Here is an 11,401-nt window from a genome sequence, read left to right on the forward strand (position 1 = left end):
TCACTTAGCCAGTCCTGGTATCCACTGTTCAGGCTTCCCATCCCAGCCTGTCTCTTTGCACAGCAGTCATTGTCCCTCCCTCCAGGCTCCTCCCCCCACCTGCCAATTCTCTCCCCACTATCAGTATCCTTGCTCAGTGAATCTCAGCCTCCCCTCCACCCCAGCTTGGCTCTCAGTCTCATTGCCCTTGGCCAACCAGTCCTAGTCTTCTCTGACATTCCCAGCCTCCAACACCTGTCACAGTTTCCCTCCTTCCCTCCTCTCCAGGTGCAGTTTCCCAGCTCCTTATCCCCATCTGCTCCTTTCCCTCCACCCCCACACTCTAGGTCTTGTCCCCTCTGCATTGGAGTTAGGTGGCTTCGTTCTCCGTGCTGCCTGAGTGCCACTATAGAGGGTCATTGAGAGCACATAGGCTCTTTCCTTTCATTTTTGTTGCCTGCCCCAAACTAGGTGGGAATTGCAGTTGAAGGGATGGTCCAGCTTAGTCCATGTATCCCTGGGCTGGAGCACGTCAGTTACTGTGCGGATGCTCACATGAAGTCCATTGACCATTAGGAGTTCTGCGAAGGTAGAGCATGCCCAGTAAGGATGGACTCGACATTTTAGCTGCTAAAATCTAAGAAGTCACTACCAAGCATGTGCAAACTAAGATTTTCAAAGTCTTATAACCATGGCTAAATTTGGACAAGTTTTCACAGGCACAGCGAACAGCCCTGACAAATTCCAAGACCCTGCTCCAAAGCATATGGACATGGGAAGTTCTCAGGGAAAAGAAAGGCAGCATTTTTTTAATATGGGCACAACAAGGTATTTTTCCCTAACTTGTTCTCAGAAATGGCTGAATTGTTTTGGCTGAATCTTTCCAGGAACAATCAAGCTGAGGCAGACACCCACCCTGGAAAATTTCAGCCCAAATGGTTAAAATTTGCCAAAGTTATAAGCAACTGAAAATAGAGTCTTATAATGGGAAGTGTTGGGCAACCTTAATAATAAATAGTATTAACAGCCCCACCTCTAATAAACCTTCTCTTCCAATGTTTGGGAGGACTATTCAGGATGACTACACCAACTCAGGGACAGTTTCATGCAGTTGGCTGGGAGGGGTTAAAATAAACAAACAAAAGGAACAATAATGAGTTTTGTCACCTAAAAAACATCTAACAAGCCTGGCATGAGCAACACTTCCCCTGCTGCTGGTGTCACCCTGACTTCAGCTTCTGTTTGCCCACAGAATAGGTACAAACACTGCAGGCTCACACACACTGTCCTGCCAACATCTCCCACCTGGAGGGACTACTCTAAGCTATACATTCCTTAGTTTACTTGTTTCAGAGTAGCAGCCGTGTTAGTCTGTATTCGCAAAAAGAAAAGGAGTACTTGTGGCACCTTAGAGACTAACAAATTTATTAGAGCATAAGCTTTCGTGAGCTACAGCTCACTTCATCGGATGCAGTGAGCTGTAGCTCACGAAAGCTTATGCTCTAATAAATTTGTTAGTCTCTAAGGTGCCACAAGTACTCCTTTTCTTTTCAGTTTACTTGCTGAGACTGCTAACAGGATTGGCCCTGACTCAGCAGTCCATCCCTGTTGAGCAAAGCACTAAATCACATGCTTGAGAGCTTTACTCAACAGGGATGGATGTAAGCATATGCTGGAGTAGCAGGGGGAGATTTTCAAAGGCACAAATGAGGCAAAAGAGACTCCAGAAACCTGGGTAAATGTAAAGGGGGGAGCAAAGGTCCAATCAGCTCCTGTTTCCCTTTAGCTGACCAATAGAAGGCAGAGAACCTCTGGAGGAGGCGGGGCCAGTCCCTGCACTCCCGGGCATGTGTTCCTCTTGCATTCTGAGTCTGCCCTTCCACACTGCCCTCCAGACAAAGTTTCCCTGCTGTTGAAATGGACACTTCCCATTAGATGCCCCTTAGTGACTATCTGTGAGCATCACTGAAGCTCTCCCGCCCTTGAGTATTAGGTGCTGACATGGGATAATCTTAGAGAGGTCCAGAAGGAACTAGACTGAATCCTCCATTCATTTGCTTTTACAGAAATGCTCTCCATCTAAATTAATTTTTGATTCCTGGGTAACTGATGCACCCAACAATAACTGCATTTGCTTTGAGCCACTTTCAGATTGCAGTCAGATTTATTTATTCAGCCATTTTATTTTCTTTGGGAAAAATTGCAGAATACTCCCACTCTCTGCACTTCAGTAGTCCACAGATGGTCACCTCTTTCCTTTTAGAAACATCCCATGGGGACAAATTCACTCTCCCAAGCGCAGGAATAACTATCCAGCTCTGTAGTCACTGCAGTTTTATTAAGTTTTATATTTAACTTTCTTCAAACACCTGGGACCAGAAGGAGTAGATTAGCGTCACAGAGCTGGAACACTATATTGAATTACCTTGTTGGTTTATCTGGTCCTAATAGCAAGAAAAATCCTGGTACTATAGTTAAGGGTCTGTCAGCTTTTCCATTATCAACTCCTTATTCTCAAGTGCTTATAAGTTAGCTGTAAAAATTTGTTCCACTGCCCAAAACTCAGTTTATAACATAGCACAGACCTATAGTTCATATTTTTATATTGAAAAGAGAGAGAGTTTGGTCATTTTAAACTATATAAGTACAAAGATAGTTAAAGATTTCCCAGCTGTAGACACTGAACAACCAGTTTTTGGTGTTTTAATTTTTTTTAAACTCGTAGCTGATAAGATCTCATTACTTTTGGCATTTTAATAGGTACCATGTTGTGATTTGAAAATCTAACTCTGCAACCACATGATATTTTCTAAGATACATAAATATGACTGCTTCTAATGCAGCTTCACAATTATTGTGAAAATTTACCAGGCCAGGCACAAAATCTGTTTGCCTGCCTTTTAAGATGCTTCTTGTGATAACAAACATCTAAGGACATTTTACTCACCCATTAAAAATAAAAAACCCAGCTCTGCCCAGGTGATTGTACAAGAAGCAATTTGCAAGGCTTTCGTAATGGATTCCTCCTTTATGGTCCATTAGTCAAATACTAAAAGATAAATTAGCCTGGTCCCATGGGAGTATTTGGGGATCTGGCCTGTTGTGAATAGAGCAAGAAGGGTGAATGCAATGTGTATGGTAAGGAGGGAATATCATCAGTAGGCACAGCCACGTACTGAGCAACTTTCCACATGCTAGTGATTCTCAGGTAATGTTTAAAAGCCAGTGAACCAGGTATATGCCTCTCAGGGACAAAGGGCTCCCATGAGGGAGGAAGTACCAAACAGTTTTCCAAATAAAAGTCAACTAACCAATTCACTAATAAATCTAACCTAAGCTAGACTGAAGTCAGAAAGAGGCACATGTTGTCAATGCAAACACAAGCTGAGGCAGTTGAGAAGGAACTGGGGGCCTCATATAGCCTCAGTGTGGAATGTGAGATTGTCTAGGGCGCCTGCGTGGGCTGAATGGACACTGCTAATGAAAATCTCCACTCGAAGGCATGTGGGGTGTGCGTGCACCTGAAGTGGAGCACCCATAGGGACACTACTCAAAGAACCACCCTTGTTATTCCAGGCCTAGGCCTCCTGACAGAACTCAGTCAGTGCATCTCAGTCCAGATCTGCACCTCTCATAGCAATCCTGCTCGGACATTTCACGCACAACTTAGCTCTGCCAGGGCAGCACAGTGCAGCACCCGTTGCCATTCCAGCCAAGGTCCAGGGAGCTGGCGAAAATGGGCCAAGACATACTCAGATTGGGGGAAGGAGAAGATGACTTGAGCTGCTGACTGTTGACAGAGACTGAAGAAGGCAGGACTGAGGAGCTGGGAGAGAAGGTGATAGTAGTCCAAGCAAGGGGGAATTCCTGGGGTTTGGCAGAGGGGATAGAGAGGAAGGGGCCATTTGAGGAATGCTTGGGTGGAAGAAGCAACAAGATTTGGCAAGAGCCTGGGAAAGGTGGGACAGGAACTGTGACACCCTGGCACCACCTTATTCACCACTGTCATATAATTAGGGTACGTTTTGCACAAAGTTTGCCTTGTGAGGTATTCTAAAAGTCTTGATCTGCTAGATATTAATATCTCGTTGGATTGTATGTGCTATCGTTGTATGTATATGTTACTGAAACATGTTGTGAGACTGAAAACAACCCACAAGCAGCCTGTCAGGTACAACAGTAAAAAGGTCAAACAATGTTAATGGCTTATTGAGGAAATGCACACAAGCACAAGGATGACCCCAGGATCTAGGTACAATAGAAACTTCTCACTACACTGTTTGACCAAAGTCACAGCAAAAGAGCTTTCCAGCAAGTGGGAAGAAGATATAAAAGGGGGAAATGACATCATGATGGTACCTCACTCTCCCTACAACAGCATACCTGGAAACATCTGAGGAAGAAAGACTGAACTGGGGGAAGTGATGGTCTCAGGCTAAAGGGATTTCTAGCCTGTGTATGAAAACCCGGGAAACCCAAGCTGCAAAACAAAGGCAGCTTGTACCTTAAGAATCTGCCAACCTGTTTATCGCTCAGGGTTAGAATTTGCTAATTCATATCCTACTTATCTAGTATGTGAAGTTCAGTTTGTGGTTTTGTTTATTTACTAGGTAATCTGCTTTTGTCTGATTGCTATCACTTACTTAAAACCTACCCTTATGTCGTTAATAAACTTATTTTATGTTTTAATCCAAACCAGTGCACATTTGACTAAGGTGTCTGGGAAAAATCTCAGCCTGGTTACTACAAGTGTGCATGGTCCTCTTCCCATAGAGGCTGACCGGGTTTTAAACTGATATAGTAGCCAGATTTGATCATGGCAGGACAGTACTGCTCTGGGGTCCTAGACTGGGAGTTAGAGGGCGTGCATGTAACTGCAGCTGGGTGTGTCCCTACCTGTGTGAATGCTGGTGAAAAAGTGCATGTTTGGAGGGCTCTGTAGTGTCACAGCAGTACAGTGTGAGAGGGGATCCAGGCTGGCGGTTCAGGGGCTCAGTGGTACCCCAGTTCCAGGAGGCACCCCAGGGGGAACCTGTCACAGGAAGATTCAGAGAGAACCCCTCCCCCACTGAGAGTTAGTGGCAGGGAGGGTAGCAGCCGTGAGGGAGAGGGGAGAAGTTCAGTGTTTGCGGTGTTTAGTTTACGGAAATAGAAAGAGAACTCATTGGCCAACTAGGCCACAAGCCAGTTATTTGACAGGAAAGGGAAGGGGGCAGTAAGGGGAGAAGTTATCCTGTTCCTCTCAACTCTTTACCCAAAGGGAAAGGAGCACCAATTAGAACAAGCCTCCTTCAGGGACAGCATTACTGATTGAACCAGACACTCTCATGACCCTCCTTTCCTGATCAGGCTGCAAGACAGTGTGATCTGGACTTTGAAGGGCAGAGAGGGTGACAGCACCCATTGGAGCTAGATCTTTTAATCCTTATTGGCACTATACCTACTATTGGGTTTTTTTTTCTTTTCCCATTTTCACTGAGCTCCTCTGTATTTCTTGGCATGGAAAGAAAATATTGGGCCCAATCTTCTGGCACCTCTGACTTCAGAGAACTTGCCGCCTGTTGGTTCATGCTGCCCACTAGTCCCACAGCCCATCACTTCCCTCTTGTGCCTCAGTGACATACTAGAGTAACGTTGAGAAATGCAAGTTTGTACTGCACAGGTAAGATACTCAAGGGCCTGCCTGGCTTCTGCAAGTCAGGTCCACGGTCTACTCCTCGCCTTTCGGCTACCTTCATTCAGATCAGCCAGGCCCTCTGGTTTCTCCCCGTTCCTGTCCCAGCAATACTGCTGGACTTAGGCAAGTGTTCACAAGAGACTGGATCCCTCTAGACTTCAGCTGCTTGGCATCTGTAGCTGTCTTCCCTGGAGATAGGATCCAATTTGATGTTGGACTTACTTTCTCAGAGGCTGCTCTTCTTGGGGGATGAGGTCACCTTGGCCAGCCAAACCTTCTGGAGGCACGATTCATAGGTAACAACCAATTCACTCTGGTACTGTCGGACTTGGTCTCCCCTTACTCCGCTAATATTTCATCGCCATGGTAGGACTCAATTCTCACTTTCCTTGTAATGATGCTGGCAAGAAGAAAAAGCCCAAAGAGGTATGAAAGAGCCCATGGCCCAACTACTGGAGTTTCATCTGTATTCCATATGCCCTCTTTTGGCGGACTTCCCACCAACTTATCTGGCCTACTCAGTGATGGCTGGAAGCAGGTGTCTCGGCAACTTTAGCTGATTGGACAAGATCTGATGTTTATGCCTGCAAACCTGCCTGGAGCATCGGTGATAGCTTGGTACCCACACACATCATAATAGCATTGATGCTTGGGCTCAGGATCGAGGCTGTCGTAGGTCTGTAGTAATTTTTTGTTCGTTTTTTAATTCCTATTTTTGTCTTCGATGGTCACAGTTTAGTACCCAGAAGTCACCTACTACAGGACAGGCCCAACAAAGAAAATAACAGAACGCCACTAGCCATCACCTTCAGCCCCCAACTAAAACCTCTCCAACGCATTATCAAGGATCTACAACCTATCCTGAAGGACGACCCATCACTCTCACAGATCTTGGGAGACAGGACAGTCCTTGCTTACAGACAGCCCCCCAACCTGAAGCAAATACTCAACAGCAACCACACACCACACAACAGAACCACTAACCTAGGAACCTATCCTTGCAACAAAGCCCGTTGCCAACTCTGTCCACATATCTATTCAGGGGACACCATCATAGGGCCTAATCACATCAGCCACACTATCAGAGGCTCGTTCACCTGCGCATCTACCAATGTGATATATGCCATCATGTGCCAGCAATGCCCCTCTGCCATGTACATTGGTCAAACTGGACAGTCTCTACGTTAAAAAATAAATGGACACAAATCAGACGTCAAGAATTGTAACATTCAAAAAGCAGTTGGAGAACACTTCAATCTCTCCGGTCACTCGATTACAGACCTGAGGGTGGCTAACCTTCAACAAAAAAACTTCAAAAACAGACTCCAATGAGAGACTGCTGAATTGGAATTAATTTGCAAACTGGATACAATTAACTTAGGCTTGAATAAAGACTGGGATTGGATGAGTCATTACACAAAGTAAAACTATTTCCCCATGCTATTTCTCCCCCCCACCCCACCCCGTTCCTCAGATGTTCTTGTTAACTGCTGGAAATAGCCTACCTTGCTTGTCAGAAAGGTTTTCCTCCCCCCCCCCCCACTGCTGGTGATGGCTCATCTTAAGTGATCACTCTCATTACAGTGTGTATGATAAAACCCATTGTTTCATGTTCTCTGTGTGCGTATATAAATCTCCCCACTGTATTTTCCACCAAATGCATCCGATGAAGTGAGCTGTAGCTCACGAAAGCTTATGCTCAAATAAATTTGTTAGTCTCTAAGGTGCCACAAGTACTCCTTTTCTTTTTGCAAATACAGACTAACACGGCTGCTACTCTGAAACCAGTTTTTTAATAGTCTTGCAGGCATTCATCTGATTCCATTCTTTCTGTGAATTCACAGACAAGTGGTAACTCTGATGCTACATTTCTCAAATGTGATCATAATTTGCTAGTTTAAGGTGTGTAATAGGGACTTTAACATGTAAGTCACACAAAAATAGTATGCCCCGAGGAAACCTTTTCAGGTACACGAAGGGAAAGAGATAGGTTAAAGAGAATGTGCGGGGAGTAGACTCTATGATGATGGTGGATGCACATACTGTACACAATTCCAGCTTGAAATGGCCTTGATGATATTATTACATACATAGGTTTTGTGATCAGTCATGTTACACCTAGGTGTATATAGGTTTTGAATCAGTGCACATCATCAGAATGAAATAGTAAACATTGAGTGCACCAATACATTTTCTTGATGCATCATTTCTATGATTTTTAAAGACTTTTACATTTCAGTGAAACTTCATTGACATAATTTTCAGAATGCTGCAAATTGCATCTTGTAGGAGAGGCATGCAACTTCTGTGTGTTTATGGGGATCAGATTAAGGATTCATTTCGTGGGATCTAAGAGCGCCAAGATGTTACAAGATCAGGTGTGTAGGATAGTTGTTTTCTGTGAGATCCAAACCTCTCATGTGCACCTAGGTGTTTTACTGGCATATATCCCAAAGGACAAGAGAACAGGTCTCAGGACAATGAGATATATTGACAAAAATTAAGTCTGGATATGCACCTAAATTCAAGAGATCAGACTAGGCCCTTCAATACCACATCTAGTTCCATTACACATACAATTATGAGCTCAGCTTAAAAAAACAAACAAACAATGAAACCTCCAGTGTAAAAGAAGAATAAAAAAAGTACCAAGCTGCATTACTGTCAAAATGGTAAAGATAGTTTTGTCCACGGAGAGAATTTCTAATCAAGGCAACAGTAGCTCCTGCTGTTTATTTTTCACCTCCATGCAGAACAGTGTTTGTTAATGAAATAATTGCCAAACAATTGCCGTATCTGCCAAATTCTCAAAATTGTTGTTAGGGCTAACAACAGAAGTGTTTCGTGTGATTGTCTGTACTAAAAACTTAGAACACCTGGTCCAAAGCACTGGAACCTTCGAAGTACTAAAATGATTTTGTTCCATTCAAATGGAAGAGATATGAAACATATCAGACAATCTGCATTGTGAGATACAAGTGTTATTGCAAATGCACCACTATAAAAAAACTGCTAAAACTGGCTCACAGATGGACAAAGTTGTTATTGTTTTCATGATCTTTTACAATGTGTTTGCAGGTTTCTACAGCCTTGTTTAAATTCAAGCAAGGACCTTTTTGCACCAACTTTGCAGGATTTCATTTGTGAGTTGCACATTTAATCCTCCATGGCAGATGGTGATGAGTGGGAGTACAGCTGTATATTTGCAACAGATTCCTTATCATGCAAAAATTAATTAAATGCTTCATGCTGCCTTCAAAATCAGAATTGTATTGTTTGTAAAAAGTTAATTCTTGCATATAATTTTGTGAGGACCTATGCAATTTAAACAAAATATAAAGATAGTGACATACGAGTACTTCTTTAATGCAAATAGATAGTAGTAACTAAATTCAGTCCTTTCACACTGTAAAGTGAATGATCCTGTACATTTAAAATTCACTTGAAAATTTTAAAAAGTCATATTTTGGACTTCAGTGTTAGTTTCCACAGATGTTGCTATGAAAAAGGATAGTAAAGCAGTTAATTGGTGTCATTCAGACTTGTCACTTTTTTCTTTAGCAGATTTCTTTTATCAAGAATTTTTTTTTTATAATTTACTTTCTGTACATTGGCAACGTTCATTTGAAAGTTTTGGGGGGTTTTGGAGTAGGGGAATTTTACCTTTGATTCTTATTAATTCGATCAATCTTGTGCCTTTGTGAATGCTCCTGGAAATTCTCCCTACACACTAATGACCATTTAAAACTGATGTTCCTTCAACACACCCTGTACTTGTTTCATTGGAGAACAAAAAATTTGGAACAATTATGTGCACTCCGAATAAGATGCAAATCTTTAAGCCACCCCCTCCAATTCCAAAGGTGGGGAAAAATATATTCTCTGTAGAAATGTTAACATGAAGGTCTCTTGGCACAACAACAGAACACGTACATTATGTGATAAAACGTTTACTGTGACAGTATTGCACTGTATTCTGAAAAATGACCAAAACACACATGAACAAACAAAATGACTGTACTTAGCTAGTCTTTCGTGAGCATAATGTTCTGTGGGCTAAATTTAAGTCAGTCAAGCACACTACGTGACCCAGCTGGGGACGGAGCAGTGGAACTCTACAGGCAGAGATATGCATGGTGAAGTGGGTTATCCTCAATGTTCAGGAAGACACATGATGATTTATCTAACCTGGCCCTCAAAAATATGACCACAGGCATCTTTTTAGTAAACTCCTCACTATATCTAGTGCCAAAGAGAAGAATTAAAAATCTGTTGTCCATCAAGGTACAAGCTATCTTCTGTGCTCCTCCTCCTCCAGTGAAGATGGTTTTCATGGGGGTGGGGAGGAAAGGGGAAGGCAGGTGGTGGGTTTGTGTACTGCTGCCTTTGTTGCGGCGGGGGGGGAAGCTTTTGCAAAGAGGTGTATCCTGCATTGTGTTCTGAAGAGGCAAGATATGAAACCCATCCAGTGGCAGAGAATTTTGGTTGAGGGCCATACATCAAGAACACCATATTCCCATCTCTTGGGAGATTTATAATAGCTATCGTTGTCCTTGCTGACTTTGGTATGATGCACAGGCAGAGATGCCCCTCTCAGGTAGTCAGGCCCAATTCACGAAGAATCTTGAGGCTGAGCACTAGACCTTCAGTGGGTATGGTATTGAACAGGATTCCAGGGCAATGCATGGAGGACCAAAAGGGATATGTTGCATCTGCCTCTTCCGCTCAGCAAGTCAAGGGTAATCAGAAATGAAATTTTGGATGCTTGGGCCATTTCTTGCACATAATGCACTCAAAACAAAGGGAGCGCTGCATTCAGTCTGCACCCAGTGTGAAGAGCTGAGAGGATTGTCCAGTTGTTAAAGCACAGGACTGGAGTCAAGGGTCCTAAGGTCTATCCCTGTTTCTACCACTGATTACTGTGTGATCTTGGAGAATTCTAACCTTTCTGGGCCTTATTGGTCTCATCTCCGAAGTGAGATGAATACCTAGCTACCTTCACAGAGATGTTAGGAAGTCAGCTGTAAAATGCTTTGAGAGTCTCAGGTTAAAGGTACTACAGAGGGGTGCAAAACATTATTTTTAAAACAGAAGAGTGGAGCTTTGTCCAATATGGCACATGAATCCAATTTTACTGGTGAGAGCTAGTGCTAAGCAGGGATTAATTTATTTTAAGCTAGTGCCACCCCTCAGCTCTAAACTCAAAGTGCTTTGCCTTACACATTTGGGAAGACAAAAACAAAACACCTTTTGCCGCTTTTCTCCATGGGTAAGTAGCAGCAGATCAGTCAAGATGTGTAACAACTTGCCAGCATTTTGAGATGAGAATGAGGTTCTTTGAATGAATGGTTATTTTGGTTTTGCTAGAGATTCCCACCCTTTCTTTTTCCGGAAAATACCTACCAGCATCCAAATATGAGTAGTATTTCTTTTCTTTCTTTCTCTTTTTTTTAAAGAAAGCTTTTAGTTGCTACCAAGAAGGAAGAGTTAATTCACAGTCTATAATAGGGCGAAACAGACTAAGAGTGAAATCCTGGCCCCATTCAAGTCAATGGCAAAACTCCCATTGACTTCAATAGAGCTAGGATTTCACCTTAAAGCTAAGAACCCACAACAGATTCTTGGTCTCATTACTTTCCTGATGGTATAATATAAGCACAAAAAGCAGAGAGCACATAAGGTTTGGAGTGGGGGGAGAGAGGTAATGAAAGCAATAGATACGATGTTTCAAAAGTACTTTATTAC

The sequence above is a fragment of the Dermochelys coriacea genome, chromosome 8 (assembly GCF_009764565.3).
Source record: "Dermochelys coriacea isolate rDerCor1 chromosome 8, rDerCor1.pri.v4, whole genome shotgun sequence".
NCBI lineage: Eukaryota > Metazoa > Chordata > Testudines > Dermochelyidae > Dermochelys > Dermochelys coriacea.